This window comes from Mastigoproctus giganteus, chromosome 13 (assembly GCF_048544385.1).
Source record: "Mastigoproctus giganteus isolate SK-2022 chromosome 13, ASM4854438v1, whole genome shotgun sequence".
NCBI classification, from domain to species: Eukaryota; Metazoa; Arthropoda; class Arachnida; order Uropygi; family Thelyphonidae; genus Mastigoproctus; species Mastigoproctus giganteus.
In genome coordinates, this window is record NC_143587.1 from 163,227,922 (window position 1) to 163,254,506 (window position 26,585).

The 26,585-nt window shown below is 38.9% G+C and overlaps 1 protein-coding gene across 1 annotated transcript in view; it reads left to right on the forward strand.

Annotated features, from left to right (window-relative positions):
- Positions 1 to 5,832: 5,832 nt before the first annotated feature.
- Positions 5,833 to 26,585, forward strand: part of LOC150076569 (helicase ARIP4) — a 566,013-nt gene continuing 545,260 nt past the window's right edge. Inside the window, exon 1 of the mRNA XM_090388127.1 lies at positions 5,833 to 5,881. The gene's annotated coding sequence lies outside the window, so the exon portion shown is untranslated. The remainder of the gene's footprint in view (positions 5,882 to 26,585) is intronic.

The following is a 26,585-nucleotide window of genomic DNA, read 5'->3' on the forward strand; positions in this document are numbered from 1 at the left end:
CAACGCGGAGATGGGGGAAACCCCTGGTGCCGTTTGACACTGAAAACACTTACACTTACACTTACACTTACCTCAAGTCAGCTGAGTGTACCCAAGAACCCCACATTGGTTCTTCCCAGGATTACACACTGCGTACCTACTGACAGGTCATGGTGCCATAAATGCCAGGCTAAATAATATGGCAATTGTAGACGACTCAAATTGTGGATATGGAGAGTTAGAGAGACTTGGCAATACATACATAATGTATGAATGTGAATATTATGAGGATCTCCGAAGCATCCTGGTAACCAAGATTACACACCTTCCTCGTAATCGGGAACACCTTTTACTGGACACGGAAGAAGAATATAAAGAGTTCAGTAAGTTTGCGCAGGATCTTTTCGCAAGGAGGAGGAGGACATTGATTGTGCTGCACAACAACGCAGGAATCTAACAAAGTAGACCATAGACCCGCACCAAATGAGCAACAGGGAACCTAAGTAAGGAAATCGTGCCCCTATCAACAAATCCTTACGGACTGAACACCCAGCAATGATATCTAAACTTTACGATATTAAATAAAAACAGGCAATGAACAAAGGAGAATGCCTATGGCAACACGACACTGATGATGGATAAGTCCCAAATCAGCCTCATGTCTGATGGACCAGAACTGACTACCCACATTGCACCAAGTAGCAGTACAAGATTCCCTACCAAAGCCGAAACTAGCAAATGGAAGAACTGGAAATAGAACTGAAGTATAACAAATACCAACAACTGGAACGATCTTCTAGTCCCCAAGTCGGGGTGTTAAGAAGAGCCATATCCTCAATCTAACCTTCTGCCATTTGGCGATCTAAACCAGGTGCCTTTACCTGGTTTCTTTAAATCCCCAACCCATGCAAGGGGGGGGGGTGGACGGTTCCCGTCTCCTCCCCTCCCTTAGGTGATATGGCCTATTGGCAACCCAAAACCACACTCCCTTGTGCGGATCTGTTTTTCCCTAATTCCTGGGGAGGGGGAGTTTTTTCCCTCTTCTCTCCTTCTCGCCTCCCCATAGTTTCATTCTGGTGAGGCATAGCCATGCCCCACTGAAAATGGGGGGGTCACCTTCCATCGACCCCTCTTCTGCTATTTCACCCCTCCCCTCCCAACACTTTCTCTTGTACAGCGACTGCCCCACTTGTCCAAATTTAAATTATATCAAATTTTGCCCTACTTTTTAGACTCTGTAGAAATAGTTCTTTCAGCGAAAACCCCACGCAGCGCTTTCTAAATGCAGTTTTACCGAAATCAACCGCGATCGTTCCAACCTTTATTCTATGTCCTAGCCACCGAATTCCCAGGAAAGTAAGTGGCAGGACTTGCCAGAGTATAATTAGTCTCTTGGTACACCCGGCCGGCGTCCCCGTCGCTAGGTATGGAAATGCCGGGTTCCACTAGGGGCCCGGCGGCCAACAGGTCGGATGAACAATGGGCACAATAAACTACATACCACATGACCCATACATTACTTTTAAACCTCTGGCATAGACAGCGTACTGTCACTCGATATATAGAACATACGCGGAGATGGGAGAAATCCCTGGAGCTGTCTGACCCTCAACATACCTATACCTATATACCGCCGAATTGCTCTTCTCTCTGTACTAAGCAAAATCTTCTAGCAGCTTCTACATCAAAGGATAAAAAACCTACTACAACTCAGCACAGCTTTCTGCATAGAACCAATTTGGATTTAGGAGCGACCGATCCACCACTGACGCACTTGAAAGAATCATCACAGGACCTGAAAACTGACAGAACAAATACCTACTCGTCGTCTCAGTCGATTTTTCGGACACTCTCTGGTGGCCGAGCGTCCTTGCGCGACTAAGGGCTCGAATCTTCCCATGAACCTGTACAACTGCCTGTAGAGTTATTTCACGAGAGAACAATGGTGATCCAGGCACCTAACTCTAGAGTTGAAAGACAGATCTAGAGAGGACGTCCGCAGGGCTCTGTGCTTGGAACACTCCTTTGGAACTATGGATCAGATGAATTCCTCTCCATGGACTTTGGGGACTTCCGGCGCTGGTTTTTGCGGACGACCTAACCCTGATCTTGGAAGCTGACTCAAGGGCTCAGATGGAAATAACTGCAAATAGAGCCTTATCCGTCCTTCAGGAATGGACCAGAAAGCACCACTTGCAAATCTCTCAAACCAAGACTCAATCTTTTCTCCTCAAAGGATACCTAACACCCATAACGCCTACACAAATTAAAATTAACAACAAAATCATAAAACCGGTCATGGAACTAAAGCACCTGGTAATCATTCTCGACAGCAAACTATCTTTCCTATCACATCTGAATTACACTGTGCTGCCACTTTATTAGGTGCAACTACCTAGTCGCGTATTGAGCCTCCTTTAGCCTTCAAAACAGCCTGAATTCGTCTAGGCATGGATTGAACAAGATGCTGAAAACGTTGTGCAGGAATGGAGTACCATGCAGATATGAGTGTGTAACGCAGTTCCGTGAGATTTGACGGAGGTGGAGGCCTGCAGTGAATAACCCTTTCCAGCTCGTCCCAAAGATGTTCAATAGGATTAGGATCCGGGGAATTGAGCGGACCATTGCAGCAAAGAAAAGTCATTGTCATGTTCCTGGAACCGTTCCATAGGGATTCGGGCTTTGTGCACCGGCACATTATCCTGCTGGAAATAACAATCTGACTGAGGATAAACTGTCAACATGAGCGGATTCACTAGGTCAGCAACGATGTTTAGTTACGATGTGGCATTCAGACCCTACATACCAGCTGCTAGGCTGTTATGTAGGGTTTTTGGCACCATAGCGGTGGTTGACACGAAGATCGGGATGGTCGTTACTTGTTGCATATCCCACTTCTCTTTGATCTCCAGTCTTAGGTTCGTATACTTCCTGATTTTTTTCCTCATGGGTTTTCTGCAGTTGCAGGGTTGGATACCGCTATGTCAATCAGATAGGTATGGCGCGGTCCCAGTACAGCTTGTGGATTGGGGTCCCTAGTACTCCCTGGGGTTCGTACTTGTAGTACGATACACTTTCTTCAATCAACTGGTATTTCCTTCTGATGCATTATCCTGGCTACCTGGTCGTGTCTATGAGTGTAATCAGTCTGTCTGATCACTTTGCCTCCCGCAGTGATGTCTTGGATCGTTTCTGAGGCCAGGTGGCATCGTCGACATGTGTTATCGGACACTCCGGGTTCCTTGGGGATGTATTTTCTATGGTTCCTGGTGTTGATTACCTAGTCTTGGATGGCGAGCATTAATCCTTCAGTCTCGGGGAAGATCGTTTCGCTCTTGAGCCATGCATGGGAAGCAATTTTATCTATGTGATCTTGATGGAGATCATTGTAGTGTCTGCCATGGAGTGTCTTTTCTGCCCATCTTTCTAGCTTCGTTTGTACCTCCTGGTTGGGGGGAGGGCTCCTCGTTTAGGTTGAGTGGGGTATACCACTTGTCTATCTTCCTTATGGCCTGCTGGAGTGCCGCTCTGTGTTTATGAAAGTAATCCTTCAGGTTAACTATCGCTGTCTTGTGTTGCTCAATAAGCTCAATGTTATTATTATTATTTATTTATTTTTAAAGTTCCAGCCACTGAAATCCCAGGAAACTAGGTGTCAGACCTGCCAGAGTAAATAATATCTAAACTGTTGGGTACCTGGTCTGCCACCAGAGGTCAGAGTGTGGACAACGTTGGGTCCCATTAGGAGTCCAGCGGCTAAATGACCAGAGGAGCAACGGTACACGACACTACACATATACAAAATCCATACATTTCTAAACCTCTGGCATTGACAGTCTTCTGTTTCACACCCACAACGGTCTTCTCCTCTGGCGATGCCATCTTTCAGCAGGATAATGCACCATTCCACACCACTTGGATTGCTCACGACTTCGAGCAATACCTGGAATGTTCTTTCTCATGTTCTTCACAGAACATGAGGAAGAATTCCAGGTTTTGCTCTAGCCTCTAAATTTTGCAGAAATCAATCCCATCCAGCATCTGTTGTTTGTGTTGGAACAGCAACTCTGATCTGTGGTGTCTCAACCACAGTTAAAGGATCTGCTGGTTATGTGTTGGTACAAGATACCACAAGACACATTTAGAAATCTTGGAGCATCCATGCCTCGCTGGCTAGGAGCTGTTTTGGCTGCATATGGAGGACCAACATCGTATTAGGTAGGTAGTCATTATGTTTTGGCTCATCGGTGTACGTATTATGTTATAAATTGCGTGTGTTCTCTGGTAGATTTGCCTGTTTTTCTGGATGAAAACAATCCAGTGGCTAGGGCGGGGGGGGGGGATTTTGCTATCTACGCCCGAGATCGACCAACTCGGCCACGGAGTGAATAAAGCCCGTTAAAGTTCCTCTCATTATCAACGGATCAAACCCGCGCCTTTTCCACCTGGTATGGGTAGGATGGTGACGATACCACTGTGCTACTCGTGCAGACGTCGCCAATATGTAGAACACGTTGGTGCTAATACCATTAAGACATTAAAAGATGATATTTACTCTTCGTAATGAACTTTTTTTTTTTCCCTGGCTATTCCACCCTGGCAGTGAAATGCAACCTCATTCCCCATAACCTTTGTTAGTGTCATTTGGTAGAATTTCGGTTCTCCCCATACCGGATGGAAATCTCCAGGGTTCGAGTATCATTAATGATGCGAGGAATTTTTATGGACCTTTTTTTACAACGTGGCTGAGTTAGCCGGTCTCAAGCGTGCATAGTATGATTTTTTACTCCCTGAAAGTTGAGTTTTTCGTACCAGAGAGCAAATCGACTACAGAACAGAAGTATTTTTGCACATAATATGTACGGCACAATATGGCTAAGTTGCTGATACGCCTAAATCCCTAAAATAACCAACTTAGCCAAGCCTAAGTTAACTTGGCCCTTAATCTGAAAGATTGAACTTAATTGTTTTGAACCTAACGGCATTAGCTTTTGGAACAAATGGCATCCCAGTTTTCCCAGGATTAAACAAATATCATAAGTGAATTAAAGAAAAAAAGAATACATGCGGCTGGAAACTGTTTGATGGTATTATTTATTTATTTAATTATTTTATTTTATATTATTTTTTGAAGGTGCTGGTTATGGTTAAACCGTTTCCTTTCATCATTTTAAGAATTATTTTTTTATCTGTAACGTGAATTCGCGAAGTCCTAGTATTGTGTCTCTGTTTTTTTTTTTTTCTTTTTTCCCCGAGTAATGAAAATAATACAGTAATATTTTGAATTTCAAAGATTTATATTGTTGGATCAATTAGTTTCTAAACGGAATCAAGGACGGAATATTTACAATAAAAAAAACAAAACAAAAAAAAATCCAGCTTAATATTTAAAACACGCAAATTATCTATTCTTTGCTACTCAGTGCTTGCAAATTGTTTCATGTTAAATAAATGTATATTAATTAATATGTTCTTTAACAATTCCTTTAAGAAGCATTTGTTATTAGTAATTCGGGAATGGATCTCTTTCCCGACAGTAGCGTCATTCATTGTTAGTGTCAACTTTGAGTTTTTATCTTGAAATATTGATAATTATAATTTGTTTTACCTATTGAAATACATTGGCAACCTTCTGAAATTGGAAATTACTGAGTGAGGAGATAATGAAATTGTATACAAAGGAAACATTTGTGATTTTTTTATTTAAAACTGCAAATATAAAGTAAACAAAGTCATGGTAAGCCAACGCTTCGTTTCATGTCAATGTACTTCTGGTGTAGTTGAAATGGCGAAACCCGAAAGAATTAAATGGAATATGGCTAATTTCAGCGTTTTTAAATGGTAAAGAAGGGGAAGAAAAAAAAAAAAAAAAAAACAAGCAAATGAAGCAGCTAGTTTACAGGTATAGAGAATGTTTTGTTCACTTGATACTGTAATTTTTTTATTATTTATATCTGTGTTTTGTTCCTGTAATAGGATGCAATTTTTACAAGAATATTTGTGTTTAGTGTGTATCCATCACTATCCGCATATTTTGGATTTTAATTATTAGTGTTATTTTATTTTGTGCTGTGCATTTCAGTTATAGTAACCATCAGAGAGCTGCTGAGGTTGTCTTGTAAGAAATGATATTCCGAAAGGGAATAATTAATATACCGTGGTGTCTTTAAACCATACTGCCTTTAGTCCGTATTTCAACAAATAAATAAATAAAAAGTAGGCCCCAGATTTTTGCAAATTAATTATTTTACGGTTAACTTTAACAACTCTTAACGCTGATTTTTATTCAACAGCCGAATATGAAATACACTCACATATTTTATAGATGTTAATCTTCCATCGTTTATTATTTGACATTAATAATAGAAGATTAACGTCGATGAAAGTTAGATTTGATTAAAGTTGTCTTGGTCACTCTTTTGATATTATTATTATTATTAGCTATATGGTGCAAGGAAGCCTGAGGCTTATGCTGCACCAGCCAAAAAAAAAAAAAAATCAGAATTACCCTGAGAGAGAGAGCGAGAGAGAACAAGAGTTGGAAGTAGACGGGAATCACCAAGAATGAGAAGAATTATGATATCCAGCAAAGGACCCTGGGTGTGTGCCAAGCCCATACTCACTAGATGTGAGCCCCTGGGGCTGTTGCAGCTTTGGCTTTGATACATAGGTGTATATATAATTTATAAGTGTAAATATACGCACATACAACATGGGAGCAGCTTCAGCAGGCTTGTCATTGCAATCAAATTCAGGGTGTTTCTAAATGTCCTGTTATTCAAAATATAATTTTTATTTTTAATGTGGATCTTTTTTACACGTGTGTCATCTAAATGTACTCCATGTGGAACCGTATAGCACATGTAGAAAGAGTTGTAGCTATAGGTGTCTTTTTTTTTTTTTTTTTAGCTATAGGTGTCTTTTTTTTTTTCTTTACCCACATATTTTAAATTCATGTAAGCAGTGGCTAATCAGGCAACTTTTATTCTGAAGCAAAGGAAAGTGATGGATATAAATGGTCATGAAAGATATTCAAAATAATTTCATTACAAGATTCAGTATGGAGAGGGGGAATTCATAACAAAAAGTGAACTTGAAACACTTATACAAGTGAGAATTGACAAGTTGTACGACATGCATTTGGTGTCAGTACTCTGGGATTGCTGCATCTGCTACTCACACTGCATATGTAGCTTAATAATAATTTTGTGTTATCAGAAATAGCAAGACACATGTCTAGACATGACACCCTAGATTAGTAACCAGTTATTAGTGGCCCTTTTCTACATTTTACCTATACTACATTCACTTTTATTGACATAGGTAATGGGACTTTCCAAACACTGTACACGTTATGATTTCTGGGAAAAATATAAGTGGGTGCTGCAGCATGTGCTAACCCTTGGTTTTTAAATAAATTAAATATTTTCACCATGCATGTAATTTGATATGTGTCTCAAGTACAAAAATATAAAATAATTGCCTTATCACATATATATAATTTAATGTAATTAATATAAAAGTGGTACACCATCAGTGTGATATTTTAAGTTAATTAACTTTATTTGCTAAGTATATAAAAATGCACTAAGAATTTTTAGGTTACTGGGAATTTAACATTTCAGCATTTGGAGCTCCTGTTTGAAAATAGTATTTCATATCATTTACAAAATTTAACTTGTTTCTTCTTACCTTTTCTTGCACACAAAGGTAGTTATTACTGTAGGTATTGCTAGATAGTATGAATCAGAGCTGTAATACTAAGTTGCTATACTAAGTTATTACTATAGGTATGTTGGAACAGAATTTTGAGTGTCATTACGAATTCTTTTTGGCATGTACATAGTGTGGCAGCAGCAAAAAGGTTTTGAAAGATGGATTGTTAACACTACTTCAAAAATCCAATTTTGCTTCATTATTAGGAATATCACAGTCGGTGGATTTTTGGCTGTTGTAAAGGGATAAGTATTTTTAATTTTTACTGTATTCTTCGTTAATTAACATAGTACATTGTGTTTTACAGAGATATTAAATAGGTTTAGTAGCGTTCGTTAGCTTCTTATTTTTAATTTCACCAGCGATTTTTGGAAGTTACGACTCCTGGTGTTGGTACCAATGTTGTTAAACTAGCCGCCATATTGTAGTCTGTAAGAAATAGTGTAACATATATATATTTAATGCCAGGGGCTCCCATCTGCTGAGTATGGGGTTGGCACACCCAGGGTCCTGAGCTGGATATCATCATTCTTCTCTTTCTTGGTGATTCCTTTCTACTTCTGACTCTCTCTCTCTCTCTCTCTCTCTCTCTCTCAGGGTAACTCGGGAATTTTTTTTGGCTGTAACAGCATAAGCCTCAGGCTTCCTTGCACCATATGGTTAATAATAATAATATCGAACTGATAGTGTAAGGTATAAAGTAAAACTAGATAGCGTAATACGAAGCATTGTATTAGGAATCTGTTAGCTTATTATAGTATTATCAATTAATGAAAAATATTAATCTTATTAAATTTCTTTCTTAATTAAATTGTATTTAAATGGAAATCATGATCCAGACTAGAGCTGCGAAGCAAAGATCACAGACTAGAGAGAGAGTGCTGTGACTTGGGGGAGAAATGAAGGGGGTGATTCTCCAATGCATCACAGTTGCAAAAAATGTGTGAAATGTTTGCCGACCTTTCTAAAACAGGTCATGATCTAGCCAAGGAGGATGCCTTTGTGTGTGCTAGGTGTCTAGATCAAGGAAATAAGGCGCCAACTCAGCGTTCTGAGTTGGCGCTTGAGGTGTAGAGTAAATGCCATTGAAGAAATTGAGGGGCCCATCAAGCTCTCAGCTGCCTAGCTCATTGGCACAGCTCACTCCTGTGCATCAGGTAACACAGAAGCAATCTCCAAGGCAGATTGTGCTGGTTCCAATGAACTAGTTATTGTTGGTGACTCTATTGTCAGGTAGACAGGGAATATACTAAAAAAGGATAGTTGGAACAGGACTAGGGAGAAATGCCTGCCAGGGAGAAAGGTTGATGACATTGTAGTGCAGATATCTTTTAAGGGCACAAAAGGTGATATTGTTGTACTCGTTGGAACTAATGACGTTAAGAGTAAGAGATCTGCAGATTTACTCAACAAGTACAGGTCAGTGTTGAAAAAAAAGTCACAAGTTAGGGTTGAATGTGAAAGACATGATAGGAGGGAGTATATGATGAGAGCCTTGTCGATCAATTCGGCCCTGGAGAGATTGTGCAAGGCTTAAGGGGTAGAATTTTTTTCAGCCTGGTCTGTGCTTGTTGACAGGAGAGCCTGCTTCTATAGGGATGGGGTACACTTAAATAGAAAGGGTGCAAGAATATTTGCTGATGCTATCGAGGCAGTGTTAGGTGGATCGGAACACTGCTAACTTGGGAGGGATACAAAGACTAAAAGGTTAACAGTGGCTGAGGCAAAGGCAAAAGTGATTCTTGCACTGCTTCTATTACAATGAGCAGCAACCTTGAAATCAAGGTAATAGAGATTTCCAAGGACTGCTGGCAGTCATAGTGGAACAACTAAATACATGGACTGTGTTAGGGTAACTAAGAGTAGGAACAGGTGCATGTATACTTGCATGTACACCAATGCTAGGAGTATAGTTAATAAATTTGATGAGCTTGAAGTGCTAGTTAAGACATCAACAGCAGATATTGTTGGAATATCAGAGACATGGTGTCACACAGATGTAAGCAGTGCAAAATTGGCATTTGGGGAATACAATGTGTACCGAAAGGATAGACAGGACAGGAAGGGAGGAGGGGTTATGCTGTTAGTTAAGAAACAAAATCTAAGGAAGTGCATCCAATTGATGTTGGTGGACAATGCAACATTGAGTCTGTTTGGTGTGTCATAAGCACTGGGAAAGGAAAAATGAGAGTGGGTGTGTGTTATATGCCTAATGAATGTGATGAGTATAATGAGCAATTGTGCAGAGAAATCGGGTAGGCCAGTAAATCAGAATGTCTTATAATGGGGGATTTTAGCTTTCCCGATATTGACTGAAACCTGTGGGTTGGTCACTCGCACACTAGCAAGACTTTTTTGGATTTATTGGATTACTGTTTTCTACAGCAAGATGTTCGAGATGCAACCAGAGGGAGCAATACTATTGATCAGATTATCAGCAGTGATTATCCATGCATTAAGAATTTGTATATAAAGGAACCACTGGGTAACAGTGAACACAATGTATTGATGTGTGAATTACTTAAAGATGTAATTACCATCAAGGCTAAAGGGAAGGGCTTTTGCTTTCGTAAAGGTGACTATAGTGGTCTCAGACAGTATTTAAATTCTGTACAGTCGGATCAACTGGTAATGTTATCAACGTTCAATTCTAAATGGGAAGTCTTCAGGGACTTAATTTGAAGCTACTAGGCTTTTCATTCCAACTAAGAAATACTGTTCAAGGTTAAGGCCTAAATGAATATTAGATGAATTAATGAAGCTCGTGGCAGAGAAGAAAAATGTATGGCATGCATATAAAGTATCAGGTGACACAGAAGCCTATGGCAGATATAAACTAGTCTGTAATCAAGTCACAAGGAAAGTTAGGCAGGTAAAGGCAGATTACGAGAAATATTTGGCAAAGGACGCAAAGAAAAACAGCAAAGAGTTCTTTACTTATGTAAAACCACAATGGGGCCAACATTGTGGATCCATTGTGGTTTTACCCTGTGGGACACCACTAATAGCATTAGTCCATGAAGAGCAGTATCCATTGATTAGCACTCTGTCTTCTCAAACTCAACCATCCTTTTATCCATTGTAGCAACTTACCCCTAATTCCATTCTGCTCCAATTTGTACAGTAGTCTTCCATGTGTAACAGTATCAAAAGGTTTCCTGATATCCAAGTATATGATATCAAAATTATTTTTTGCATCCAGTTCCTTTGTAACCACATAACATTCAATCAAATTTGTCAGACAAGACTTTCCCTTAACAAACCCATGTTGTGTCTGAATTATTACTGCAGTCGTGTCTAGATGATCCTGCGTTGCTTCTTTAACCAGTGACTCCATTATTCCCCCTGGAACAGAAGTCAAACTAACATGTCTGTAATTACTCATGTCACTCTTTGATCCCCCCTTTGTGAATTGGAGATAAATTTTCACCTTAGAAACTTCCCACGAGTCCAAGGATGCTCTCATAAATATGGTTAAGGGCTTGCTTACTTCCTTTTCCCCCTCCTTTAATATAACTGGATAGATCCCATCTACCCCAGGTGCCTTTCTTAGGTTTAACTTCCATAATTTCTCTCCACTTTGCTCTCAGTTATTACAAAATCATTTAACTCCCTGTTAGAGTTTAATAAACATCTGGCCCTCTCCCCTCTGAATGTGTGAATCTAAAATACGTAAAATACTAATTTAGTTTGTCAGCTATCTGGGAATGATCATCTACAGTCAAACCATTTATATCAGATGGACCAATCTGATTCATCCCCTCCTTTTAGAGTTTATTATATAAGTAAAGAAGTCTTTACTTATATAAACTTTCCTGTTTTTATTTGCATCCTTTGCCAAAGATTGTGCATAATTTACCTTTGCTTGCCTATCCTCCTTTGTGACTTGATTACAGACTAGCTTGTATCTACCATAGGCTTCTGACAATTTATGTGCATCCCATGCATATTTCTTCTCTGCCACGAGTATCATTAGTTCATCTGACATCCATTTGGGCCTAAACCTAGAGCAGTATTTCTTAGTTGGTATGAAAAGCCTAGTAGCTTCCAAGATTACTTCCTTGAATGCTTCCCATTTAGAATTTGCTGTTGGTCCCACTGTATTAAACCTAAAAAATCTCTGAGACCACTGTAGTTGCCTTTAAAAAGCAAAAACCCTTTACCCTGATGGTAGTTCCATCTTTAAATAAAACCCACATCAGTACATTGTGATCACTGCCATCTAGTGGTTCCTTTATCTGTAAATTCTTAATGCATGAATAATCACTGCTAATAATCAGATAAAGAGTATTAATCCCTCTTGTTGCCTCTCTAATATGCTGCGGTAGAAAACAATCATCCAAAAAACCCATAAAAGCCTTGCTAGTGTGTGAATGACCAACCCACAAATTTCAGTAACTGGGAAGTTAAAATCCTCCATTATAAGACACTGATTTATTGGCCCACTCAATTCTCTGTATAATTGTTCATTGCACTCAACAGAGTCAGTAGGCCTATAACAAACTCCTACCTTAATTTTTTGCTTTCCCAGTGCTTATGTCACACCAAACTGACTCAACATTTCACTGGCCATTAAGTCAACTGGATTCAATTCCTTAGATTTTGTATTTCTTAACTAACAGCATAATCCCTCCTCGTTTCCTACCTTTCTATACACATTGTACTGCCCAAATTCCAATTCTGCACTGCTTATATCTGAGTGACACCACGTCTCTGATATCCCAACAATATCCTCCTTGAAAGTCTTAACCAGCACTTCAAATTCATCAGATATATTTACTATACTCCTAACATTGGTGTACACGTAAGTATACATGCACCTATTCTTAAGCGCCTCCGTAGCCAGGTGGGAAGGAGCAGCAGTGCGTAGCACACGCTTCTTGATTAGACTGGGGTTCGAGCCCGTCACCACCAAATACGGAGGATGCGGAAAGGTCAGGAAATGACCACCGCATATCCCGGAGCAATATGGCCGTAGTTGCTAATGCTCCTAAAAACCAAAACAACAAACCTATTCTTAGTTACCCTTACACAACCCATGTATTTACTTGTTTCATGACTCTCGGCAGTTCCTGAAACTCCAGAAACTTGCTTTCCGGGCTGCTAGGCTCCTGCTCATTCCAATAGAAATAGTGAAAGATTCATTTCCACCTCTGCCTGCGGCTACTGTTAATCTGTTAGTCCGTGTATTTCCCCCCAAGCTAGCAGTTTTCTGACCCACCTAACATTGCCTCCATAGCATCAGCAAATATTCTTGCAACCTTTCTATTTAAGTGTATCCCATTCCTGTAGAAGCAATCTCTCCTGTTATCAAGCACAGACTAGGCTGAGAAAAATTCTACCCCTTGAGACTGGCACAATCTCTCCAGGGCCGAATTGATTGGCAAGGCTCTCATCATACACTCCCTCCTATCGTGCCTGGGCAGGAATGCAGACACTTTCAAATTTAACCCTAACTCCAGAAGCCTTTTCTTTGCCGCCTCTTTTATAATAACTGGATAGATGCCATCCACCCCAGGTGTCTGTCTTATATTTAACTTCTACAATTTCTCCTCCACCTTGCTCTCAGTTATTACAAAATCATTAAGCACGCTGTTACATTTTGATAAACGTCTGGCATTTTCCTCTCTTAACGTGTGAATGTAGATGCAAAATACTCATGTGTTTCCTCATGTGTGAATGTAGATGCAAAATACTCATTCAGATTATCAGCTTTCTGAGCAGGATCATCAACAGTCGAATCATCGATATCAAGTGGGCCAATCTGATTCATCCCGTTCCTTCTCGAGTATATTTTTCATGATGGTACCCGCACCAGTGAGATTGTGAGCTTTGAAACTTTTTTAATTGCAAAAAACATCCCATTGTTATGGGAGCCAGCTTTGCACTGTCTGACAAATTGTGTACCTGGCCAGACACGGTGGAATAAGAAACAAATATTGCCTACCCTCTCAGTCTTTACCAGTTTATACAAAGTGAACAGCATAAATCGATTTAAAAAAAAAAAGCAGCACATTCAAGCATAAATGCACTGTTACAAAGGCAGAGATAAACACAGCCACCCTTCCAAACCAGTGACTTACAAGCAATATTTTTCTGAAGGGGGGGCAGGAGGGGTCAGGCAGTGCGATACCACTGTCAAGTTAAATTCATATGTATTTGGTTTGTTTTGAATGCCCATCAATATTTACATATTAAAGTGTGACTGCAAAAGAAACATATGATTTTCCCTTATTGTACACTCATATTTTTACGTATTTTAATCGTTATTTTATAATTTTGAAATTTTTTTAATTGTACACTTTTTTAATTTTTCCTCCTCATGAGATAAAAAAAAAAAAAATTGAATAAGTAGTTCTGTTTACATTTTCATCGAACATTTCTTTTTTGCTTCAATCAAATTCAGTGATCATAGTTGTGAGTGCTGTATAAACATTTAGGAAAATTCTGACTGACTTAAAATTTGACTTATGTAGTGGTCCACAGAACGAAACCCTTACGTAAGTCAAGGATTTTTCTCTGGAACAGAAGTCAAGCTTATAAATCTGTAATTACTTATTTCACCTATTGACACACTTTGCAAATTGTAGGTACATGTACACCTTTCATTAGGGATCTCACCTGAATGTAAGGCTGCTCTCATAATTATAGCTAAAGTTTTGCTAACTTTTTTGATTGCTTCTCTTATTATAATTAGATAGACCCCATAATCTGTTTCAGGTTCCTTATTTATGTTTAGCTTCAAGTTTTCTTCCACTTTCCCTTAATTGTTATTGTGAAATCATTTAGCTCCGTGTAATATAGAGTAAGAATAGGTGCATGTGTACTTGCGTGTACACCAATGCTAGGAGTTTAGTAAATAAATTTGATGAATTGGAGGTATTGCTCAAAACATCAAAGGCAGATATTGTTGGGATTTCAGAGACATGGTGTCACACAGATATAAGGAATGCAGAACTGGAATTTGGGGAGTACAGTGTCTACAGAAAAGATAGACAGGATAGGAAGGGAGGAGGGGTTATGCTATTAGTTAAGAAATACATAAAATCCAAGGAACTGAAGCCAGTCGACATCGCTGGACAGTGCAGTGTCGAGTCAGTTTGGTGTGGCATAAGCATTGGAAGATCAAAATTGAGAGTAGGAGTGTGCTATAGGCCTAATGACTCTGATGAGTATAATAAGAAACTGTACAGGGAAATAAAGTGGGCCAGTAAATCAGAAAGTCTTATAATGGGGGATTTTAATTTCCCAGATATTGACTGGAATTTGGGGTCTGGTCACTCACACATTAGCATGACTTTTGTGGATTTATTGGATGATTGTTTTCTACAGCAGCATGTTTGAGAGGCTACCAAAGGGAGTTATACTCTTGATCTGATTATCAGCAGTGATTATTCATGCATTAAGAATTTGCAGATAAAGGAACCACTAGGTGGCAGTGATAACAGTGTACTGATGTGGGATTTTCTTAAAGATGTAACTACCATGAGGGTTAATGGTTTTTGCTTTCGTAAAGGTGACTACAGTGGTCTCAGAGATTTTTTAAATTATCTGAGACCACTCAGATGACGTTACCAATAGTAAATTCTAAATGGGAAGCATTCAAAGAATTAATCTTGGAAGCTACTAGGCTTTTCATACCATCAAATATATATTACATTAGCATTAGCAAAGGCACATGATGCAACAAAGCTAGCTTATATAGCATCAGCCAAAAAAAAAAAAAAAAAAATACCTCTTATTTCACCCATCCACTCGCTCCAAATGTTTGTCAAATGTTTCTGCCCTTAATCTATTTAAGCTATCAACTTCTACAACGACAAATGGAAGTTTATTCCAGCAATCAATCACCTGCTGGCTAAAGGCAAACTTCCACACATCTATCCTACAATTGTCTTTCCTCAATTTGAATTTATGCCTTCTCAGGCGATTATTCTGAATCGCCTGAGAAGAATCCCATCAGCATTGAGCGTGCTCAAACCATTCAAGGCTTTATACACCTCAATCAGATCACCTAGCAGGTTGCTAGTCTCCAGACTAGCAACCTGCTAGGTGATTTGCAAAACTTAAGCCTTTCTTCATAAGAGCAACCCTTTGTTCCATTCACTAATCTTGTTGCCCTTCTCTGTACTCGTTCCAACAGCTCTACATCCTTCTTAAAATGAAGCCTCCAGACCTGTATATAGTACTCAAGGTGTGGTCTAACCATTGCCTTATACAAGGGGATAATCACCTCCTTATCCCTGCTAGATGTCAGATGAACTAATGAGACTTTTGGCAGAGAAGAAAAATGCATGGGACGCATATAAATTATCAGGGGCACAGATGCCTATGGTAGATATAAGATAGTCTGTAATCAAGTCACAGTTGCCAACCGGGCTAGCCGGGTATGTAAAGAGCCTGCCTGGCAACCCAAAGTACACTGGTTCGAATCCCGCCTCAGGCTTGGATCAGAGTAAATGCAAAAACTTTGGGAGGTGTATTATGAGAAGCCAATGTGCCAAAAAAAAAAAAAAAAAAAAAATCAAGTCACACGCGGGTGCATAAGTACATGTGCCTTAAGTGACCGGGGTTCAAGCCCGTGACTGCTGAATATGGTGCTGTTTCTTGTATTCTGTCATCTTGTGAACTCCCCTGACCGTTTGGTCGTCCCGGAGTATAAACAGAAAATTTAATTTAATTAATTAAGTAAAGGCAAACTACGAGAAATCTTTGGCAAACAATGCAAAGAAAAACAGTAATGACCTCTACTTGTGTAAACTCTAGAAGGAAAGGTATGAATCAGATTGGTCCACTTGACATCGACAGATCGATTGTTGATGAACCTGCTGAGGTAGCTGACAAACCGAATGCGAATGATTATTTTCCATCTACATTCACACACGAGGAGATCTGTAGGGGAGTGGAGGCCAGAAGCTTATCAAACTCTGGCAGGGAGCTAAATTATTTTGTAATAACCAAAGAAAAGTGGAGGAGAAATTGTTGATATTGAACATAAGAAAGGCCACTGGGGGTGGAGGGGATCTATCCAGTTATATTAAAGAAGCAGCAAAGGAAGTAAACAAACCCTTAGCCATAATTATGAAAGCATCCTTGGACTCATGGACTGGAGATGTAGAAATGTGACCCCAATTCACAAAGGGTGACACAAGTAAATACATACCTGTTAGTCTAACTTCTGTTCCAGGGAAAATAATGGAGTCACTGGTTAAGGAAGCAATACAGGATCATCTAGACCAGTGGTGTCCAACCTTTTCCCGTATGTGGGCCGTATTCAAAGTTAATTTGTTTCGTGGGCGGCACAGAGTGAATCGAGAGTGTTTTCAGGCTATATATAAAAAATGCAAATTCCCAACACTTATGTGCAACAAATCTATGTCAAGTGATTTATTTTTTTAGATTTTATTAAAATTATAAAAATATGACTTACTTTTGTTTTTTTTTAAATACTTAGTTTTGTTTAAAAAAATTCTTCACTTTTCTTTAAAAAAATACTTCACTTTTGCTTTTAAATGCTCACTTCAGAAAATTTACAACCTGAAGAGGATCACTGCTTTTCAACATTAAGGTGAATAAATAAAATGATACACCTAAAATTGAAATATTCCAAAATTTTATTAAGTACGATACACAATAACAGTTACTGAACAAAACTTAACATTTAATTTAGGGTGGATATTTTTAGTTAATTGTTCTAAATTTGGTTGAAAATTTGTGACGCCAATCTCAATACATAATGAAAATTATGTCCTGATGGTATTTTAGGTGCCTCTGTAGCCGGGTGGGCAGGAGCAGAAGTGCTTAGCACACGCTTTCTAATTAGACTGGGGTTTGAGCCCATGACCACCAAATACGGAGGATATGGAAGGTTAGGAAAATGACCGCCACATATCCCCAGCCCGGATAAAGGGTGAGGGTTGGTGCCAGGAAGGGTATCCGACCGTAAAAATTTCATGCCAAAACAGTAAAAACGCCGACCTCATATATATAATGGGAAAAAGGTGAGGACAAAAAAAAAATGTCCTGATGATATTTCTCGATGGAGCTGCAGGTCCTGATGGTATTTCTCCACTTGTTCCCAGAACCTGTGCTCCTGTTCTTTGCCGCCTTATTTCACTTTCTTATTCCAAAGGAGTTTTTCCTTCTGCTGGGAAATTAGCCAGTTCCTAAAAAGGGTGGCAAATTCCTCTCATCCAATTATCGTCCCATTGCAATTTCTTCTACTCTTTCTAAAGTAATGGAGAAATCAATTAGCCGTCAACTCTTAAACTCTCTAGAAATCTTTTATCTGATCAACAATTGCCAAAACAGTAAAAACGCCGACCTCATATATATAATGGGAAAAAGGTGAGGACAAAAAAAAAATGTCCTCATTTTTTTTTTGGATTCCATCAGTGGATTCCATCATTGTCGATCCACTGGTGATATTCTGGCTTATGTTACCCATTTATGGACAAATTTAATGGAAAAGTTTGGTGAAACACACGCAGTTGCTCCTGACATCTCAAATATTTTCGATCGTGTTTGGCATAAAGGCCTTCTAAACAAGATTCCATCTTTATGGTTTGCCAACTGTTTTTTGTAACTGATTATCCAGTTTTCTCTCTGACTGCTTGCTTGCTGTGGTAATAGATGGCTCTCTGACTTCTAACTTTCCACTAATGCTGGTGTCCCCCAAGCTTCAGTCTTCAATCTTCATGATATATCATCTTTTCCAAGATGATATATCCCACTTGGCACAAGCACATTACAAATATTGCTCTTTCTCTTTCGCTCTCACTTTTACTTTTCTTCCAACAGCTGTTCACTCTGTACAAATCCACCCTTCCGTGGAATATTGTTTCCACATCTGGGGAAACAATACAGAAAACCTCTCTCAGGTTTCTAGATTCCATTCAGAAGAGGGCAGTTAGGTTAATTAATGACTCATCTCTAACAGAGTCTCTCCACTCTGTCTCATAGACATTCTGTTTCTGCTGCATGCCTTTTCTACAGATACTTCCATTAGTACTGTTCTTCTGAATTGGCTTCTATAATTCTCACAGTCTCTTTCAAAACAGTCCGAACACGTGCCGCCACCAGCTAACATCCATTACTGTCCAATTTCAAACTCACAGAACCAACTTTTCATCTTCTTCTTTAATTCATTCAACTGCCGTTTTCTGGAACAACCTTCCTTCTTACGTATTTCCTGAAAATTACAGTTTACAGAAGTTCAAGTCTAATGTCAACAAATATGTTCTTTCATCTTCTGAACCTCCAACCCATGTACAGTGTTAAGTGCTATAGGTTCTAATACATCTTGTGTTTGGGATTTTCTTAAAAAAAAATATAAAAAAAATATGCTCATCTGTTTTTAAATATTTATTTGATTTTACAAGTGAAAAAAATTTTCTGCTTGGAAACATACATTGATCCGAACAAAGTAGCCATTTTCATGGCATTTTGTTTTATCAGCAGAAAATCTTCAGATGGGAAAGCCTAGTAGAATTTAAATAGTTTATTTTTGCAGTCCACATACTTATTTTTGAATCATGTTTTGGCTTATAGATCAATAATTTCAAGTTGCAATATGAAATTGTAGTTTTCAGCTATAGAAGTAAATGGGTTCTCAAACTCTATTCACTTTCTTGTTTCTTAGTGAATTGCAGTTCTTAAATGCTCTGCGCTTCTCCATTAGTGTCAAAATTTCATCTGTCATCCAGTCCTTCTTCAGACATTTTCCATAACCTAGAACTTCTGCTCATTTCAGTCAGAATAGATTTAAAACTCTTCCAAAGATCTTCCACTTCCTTCTCCTCCTGCTTATAGATGTGTTGTAGTCTTTCGTTAAGACATGCCTTCATTAACTGATATCTTTCTGGGTTTTTTAAACTTCTCTAAGTCAACCTTCTTCATCGGTTGCTTTCTCCTAGTAGCCTTCAATCTCAGTTTGATCTCGGTTATGACTGGATTGTGGTCGGAAACAGTATCTGCATTAGGTTATGTCTTGATGCTTTTAACGCTGATTAATCATGATATAGTCAATATGGTTTCTGACCACGTTTTTTGTGCTGTCTAGGAGTGACTTCCATGTATAGAGCCTTCTCTTGGAGAGCTGAAACCAGGTATTAGTATAATAAAAGCAGGTATTAGCAATCATTTAAGTCCAATCCTCTTGGAAAAAAATGTAGCCGATCCCCTCTTTCATTCCTTGCTCTAAGACCAAATTCTCCTAGTTTCACCAGATCTGAGTTTACCAAACTTAGCATTCAGATCTCCCATAACAATATTTAAGTATGGTTTCTTTGTTTGTTTGACTACTGACATTAAATCAATAAGGCTAAATAAATTAACTTAAAAAAGTGGTTATTTAGAGAAAACACGTTCTGTGTAGTTTGTAAATTAATTACAAAATAAGTTGCTTTATTGCATATGCTTGATTACACACACACGCGTACCTATATCTCCGCCCTGAGGAATGTGGTCAGCTGGCTAGACCTCCTACCCAACTAATGTCATATGTTCCAGTGAGGTATTCGAAAATATGGTGGTTGCCCATGGGCATATGTCTGCTCTGCTTATTGATGAACCCTCCCCTCAGTAAATAGTTGAAATAATACTCCCAGACACGCTGTAATTAAGTAAACGGAGTTCTTTCACACTGCCTAAATATTAGCTGAAAGACAGTGCTAACTTGATTTCAATCGATTAGTGACTGAGACATTGCCATGATTTACTACAATTCAGCAGTATGCATTGTAGCCTTTCACCCACTGCAAACAAATTCCGTTACTATTGCCTTAGCTTGCGCCTGCCTTGTCTGGAAGAGCGGGAGGGGGGAGAGAATTTTGAGGGAGAGGAATTTATGCAGTCTATCTCATAACGATACTAAATTAAATAATACGTTTTGTTGGTGGCGCTTGTCTTTTTCATGGGATTTTATATCAGAAAATCGACTTTCAGTCTAGTCAAAAAGTAATTGTAATAATGAGAGACAGCGTTTATTTCTTCTTTAGATATATAGTAAGGAGTTGAGCTGTGTCATTTACATCAGTACTGTCTTCCAGTGCCTCGCTAAAATATTTTGCGCCTCCGTAGCCAGGTGGGAAGGAGCAGCAGTGCGTAGCACATGCTTCTTGATTAGACTGGGGTTCGAGCCCATCACCACCAAATGCGGAGGATGTGGAAAGGTCAGGGAATGACCACCGCATATTCCCCGAGCAATATGGCCTTAGTTGCTAATGCTCCTAAAAAAAAAAACAAATAACAAATAACTAAAATATTTCATTTGTTTCCAAAATTTAGGTTTCCAAAAGTTGTTTGAACAAATTCTTTCCAATATTTTCTGATCTTCACATAATTGTTCATAGAGACAAACTAATGTCTTGTATCATTGTTCATTTTGCCAGAAAAATTTCTTTGACAACTTTTAACAAACAATGCTTAACAAATTCAGCATCATTAAATGGTTTACTTTCAAAAGTGATGATATGTGCAACTTGATAACTGCACTTGCAGAATATAAATTTCTTGATGGATACGTTTTCAGCATGTTCTTTTGTTTTCTTTTTCGTTTTGTAGCTTTGAGCACTTTTGTTTTCTCAACACTCCTTTATGTTGATCATAAGGTTTATGCTTGGATCATAGCCTCGTTTTAAATTATATTCTTTAAAAATTCACACAGTCTCCACACACCAAAGACCACTTTTTCATGGTAATCATTGAAGAAATAATCTTCAGTACACCTCTGATCAAAAACACGACACTCCAAATCGATTTTCCTCTTTTAGAATATTTTTGAGGATGATTTTTTTTTTAAAAATTCAATACAAATTAATAATTAATTCAATGCAATGAACGATTTATATCAAAATAGTAGAATTTCAAAATATGAAAAGATTGATATGTATATAATTGTATTTAGTGCACATATGACTTCACTAAACAAAATATATACATTTGATACAGTAGAGCTGGATGCTTGCATGCCTTTACACGCAGTGGCAATTGATGCTGTTTTAGTTCACGTTCCATGTGGACCTTGTAACAATTATTCATGAGCCGGATCCGGCCTACGGGCCGTAGGTTGGGCACCACTGATCTAGAAAAGACTGCAGTTATAGTTTAGACAGCATGGGTTTGTTAAGGGGAAGCCTTGTCTTACAAATTTAATTGGATACTATGATGTGGTCACAAAGGAACTGGATGCAAAAAATAATTTTGATATCATAACGGCCTCCGTAGCCGAGTGGTCAGGAGCGGGAGTGCAGTAGCACACACTCTTTGAGTAGACCGGGGTTCAAGCCCCTGACTGCTGAATACGGTCGATCTGCCAACTCGCACTGGACCAGCGTGGCAGATTATGGTCCATTTCCCTCAGCATGAATTGTTGAGGAGGCTTCCATCCTGCAGTGGGTTGATAATGGCTGCACTTTACTTTTTTTATATAGTAAACCCTCATTAAACCGGACTAATAGGGGCTGAGAGGTGTCCGTTTTAATGAAAGTTCGGATTATATGAAATACTCTTTGGCATGTGGGTAAAGTTTATTTAAACAACATAATGTACGTGGATAACAGTAAAAACAGCTTTATTTTACATTAAAAATATGTAGTAAATATATGTATGTATGTATATATTGTATTTTCATTAAAAATATAACTGTTTGAACTGCAGCTGGGAACCAGGTTGTTTGTCCAGCGTGAGTCATCACGGCCCAATGACCTCTGACACAATACATATGACCTTTGAACCCGATTGTCGTTTGATTTTTACACTTTAAAATTTTTTTAGAGCTATCTGGATTAAGTGACGTATGGACTACAGGGGTCCAGATTAATGAGGGTTTGCTGTATTTGGAATTTTTAAGCTTTTGATACTGACACGTGGAAGACTACTGTACAAATTGGAGCAGTATAGTATTAAGGGCAAGTTGCTACAATGGATAAAAGAATGGTTGAGAGAGAGAGAAGGCAGAGAATGGTTATCAATGGACACTGCTCTTTGTGGACTAACGTTATTAGTGGAGTTCCCCAGGGTTTGATGTTGGGCCCATTGTTGTTTTTGGTATTTATCAATGATATCAATGAAGGTATATCAGGATTAATGTCTAAGTTTGCAGACGATACGGTGCCTCCGTAGCCAGGTGGGCAGGAGCAGCAGTGCATAGCACATGCTTCTTGATTAGACCGAGGTTCAAACCCGTGACCACCAAATACGGAGGATGCGGAAAGGTCTGGAAATGACAATCGCATATCCCTGGAGCAATATGGCCGTAGTTGCTAATGCTCCAAATAACAACAATAGCATCATCAATAACATGCAGACAATATGAAAGTTGTCATGGTTGTTAACGACAGTAATGATAGTATGCTACTGCAACAGGATCTGGAAAAGTTGAGAAGATGGGGTGAGAGGTGGCAACTGAAGTTTAACATTGACAATGTGAAGTATTGCATGTGGGTAACAGTAACCCCATCGTAACATATCAATTGGGTGCTACTACATTCAGGGTAGTGGAGAATGAAAAGGACCTGGGGATAATTGTACAGTCAGATATGAAGATAAGTGCAGTCAGATATGTTGTCAGATAAGCAGACAGGGTGCTAGTAGTAGCTCATGGAGTCTTATCAATGATATATAGGAATTTTGCTAGCAGAGATAAGGGTGTGATTGTCCCCTTGTATAAGGCAATGGTCAGGCCACACCTTGAGTACTGTATACAGGTCTAAAGGCCTTAGTTTAGGAAGGATGTAGAACTGCTGGAATGAGTACAGAGAAGGACAACGAGTTTGGTGAGTGGAACAAAGGGTTGGTGTTACCAAGAAAGGCTTAAGTTCTGCAAATTGCAGCTTCTGGAGACTAGACACATGTGAGGTGATCTAATTGAGGTGTGAGGCCTTGAATGGTTTGTGAGCAAGTTCCGTACTAATGGGATTCTTCCTTTTGCTCAGATTACTCACCTGAGGGGCATAAGTTCAAATTGAGGAAAGACAAATGTAGAATAGATGTGCAGAAATTCCCCTTTAGCCAGCGGGTTGTTGATAGTTGGAACAAACTTCCACCTGCTGTAGTGGAGGTCAATAACTTAAATAAGTTCAAGGCAGAACTGGACAAACATTTGGAGTGATTGGAAGGGTGAAATGTGTGTTTTTATTTTTTTGGCTGATGCTATATAAGCTTGATGTCTTGCATCATGTGCCTCTACTATTGCTGATGCTAACCCCCTCCCCCCAAAATTGTGTGAATGTAGGTGCAATAATTGTGACAATTTGTTCAGTTTGTGAGCAAACTGAGCATCATCATTAACTGTTATACCATTCATATTGCCTTTCCTTGTAGTGTTTACACAAGTAGGTTTTGCTTTTCTTTGTATCCTTTGTGACTTTATTATTATTATTATCAATTTATTTCTCTGTTGAAGAAACACCCCTGGGACAGCCATTGGCTAGAAGGGTGACAGTTACATTCTAAGGTGTGAAGCATACCCATGAGCAATAGGTTACAGAGTCTATGGGACTTTCACCCTGAAAGGTTGAATACAGAATTCTGGAATACATGAGTAATTATGATTTTATAATTACTCATGTATTCCAAAATAATTCCAAGGTATTCTAAAATAATAGAATATTTCAATTTTTGGCATCTTTGAACATCATAGAATATTTAAAATTTTGACATCTTAGGTGAATATCATAGAATATTTAAATTTGGCATCTAGAATACCGAGAATATATAGTTAAAAGAGATCAAAATTAAATGCAGTTTTTGAGTCAAGTGACTGTACACTACAGTTGCACGAGATGATAGGATTCAGCAAAGACTTGCAATCTGTAGGCTTTTTCGTTACAGAGTTTTTCTGGTTCAATTCTTAGTTGATTGAAGAGTTCTATTGTGTTTGCTGGAAAAAAGCGACTTAGGCTGTCCCGGTTTTTTAAGTTGCTCTGAAGAGGATGTCTTGTTTCAGCAATCCTGGTGGTTTCTCGACGAGAGTGAAACAAGCCAACAATACTGGGAGTATCTAATCTTCCTGTTAGCAGTTGGGCTAATGTGAAAATGTTTCTTGTGTTAATTGTCTGTTTCCAGGGAGGAATGCTGAGATTGGAAAGTAGGATGGCTCTGGAGATAGTAAATAGGTGATTCAAGATCCTGTTCAGCCATCTCAAGAGCCAGTATTCAATACTTAAGAAAGCTTTCAGATTGCTCAGTGGGGCAGAGGACCAAATCTGTGAAGCATACAATGGGATGGGAAGTATACATTTAAAGATATACTTTTTAACAAGATCTGGGTTTCTAACCAATTAACTCCTGTTTGGCATCCCGGAGCACTGCATATGTTTTCGCTTTGATTTAATCAAAGTTCTCGGAGAATGTTAGTTCCTCATCCCATTTTAGGCCAAGGTCTATGTTTGATTTAACCTTTGTAACTTTGCATCCGCTTACCAGCATAGAGATATTGTTCCTGCTCTTTTTCTTTGTAATTGTCATCTGGACAGATTTGCTTGGGTTTAAACATAGTCCAATTCAGTCAAGGTAATGCTCTAGTTCATTTATTGTGTTATTGGCTTGTTGATTTGTTTGCTTAACTTGTAGTAGATCTTTAGATTTGATGAAGAATTTCAGGTCATCAGCATATGTAATAAAGTTGTCTTTATGGGATGCAAAAAATGGTTCCAGAGCTGCAGCAAATAACAGTGAGAAGAGAATGCCTCCCTGTGGCACTCCCTGCTAAATGGAGTAATGGGCAATAAAATTGTCATAACAAATTATGAGGAGTCTTTCCTTCAGAATATTACATAAAATCTTCAGGAGATTGCCTTGTATTTTGAAGTAGAAAGATAAAATTTGTTCCAGAGCCATTATCGAGATATTGTCAAAAGCTGCGGATGTGTCTAGGAAAATAATATCGAGCTGTTCCTTATTTTTGTTGAGAGCTTTCTGCATCCGGAAAAGGGTCTCAAGAAGATTTGTGACGGTCGATCTTCCAGATAAGACAGAGTGTAGGTGCAGAGGATGATGCCCGAAGCAGTGTTGGGTGAGAGCTGAGAGAAGGATCTTCTCAAAAATTTTCAAGATGGTGCAAATTATGGCTATGGGTCTTTTGGCTTCTTTTTTGGTTTCTTTATTTTGGGAATGGGCCTGATTATGTAACTGTTCCATATACAGGGGAGAGTACCTTTTTGAATAATTTTTTTTTTTTTTTTTTTTTTTGGTAGTTGTTGGAGCATCGGCTTCTGTGGCCATAATGCACCTCCCAAGGTTTTTGCAGTACTTTGATCCAAGCCCGAGGCGTGATTCAAACCCGCGACCTTTGGGTTGCCAGGCAGGCACTTTACCCACCCGGCTAGCCCAGTCGGCTTGAATGGTTTGTTTGTTTTTTTTTTTTAGGAGCATTAGCAACTAAGGCCATATTGCTCTGGGAATATGCGGTGGTCATTCCCTTGACCCTTCTGCATCCTCTGTATTTGGTGGTGACGGGCTCGAACCCTGGTCTAATCAAGAAGCGTGTGTTACGCACTGCTGCTCCTTCCCACCTGGCTACGGATGCGCCGTCGGCTTGAATGATTTTATTGAAAGTGTGATGCAACACTCAATAATGTAAGAGCTGCTGATTTTTGCCATGAAAAGAGGGAAGTTATCAGGATCAATAGTTGCTTTATTAGGAAGTTCATTTATGGCTTTCATAAGGTTTTCTTTGGTGATTGTTAGAGGTGTCTTTCTTAGTAAGTTTGAAACGGATTCTTCTTTTTCTGTGATTCGGTGAAGGAGGTCAGTTATTCTCTTCCTGTTTTCTTCGGTTGCTAATTGGTTGGGTGCCGGAGGTTGTCAAAATGTCTTCTTGGACCATTCGGTAAAGACCTCGGTAGTCATGAGACCCTTTTTTCTGCTATCCCCAACGATCCTTTTTC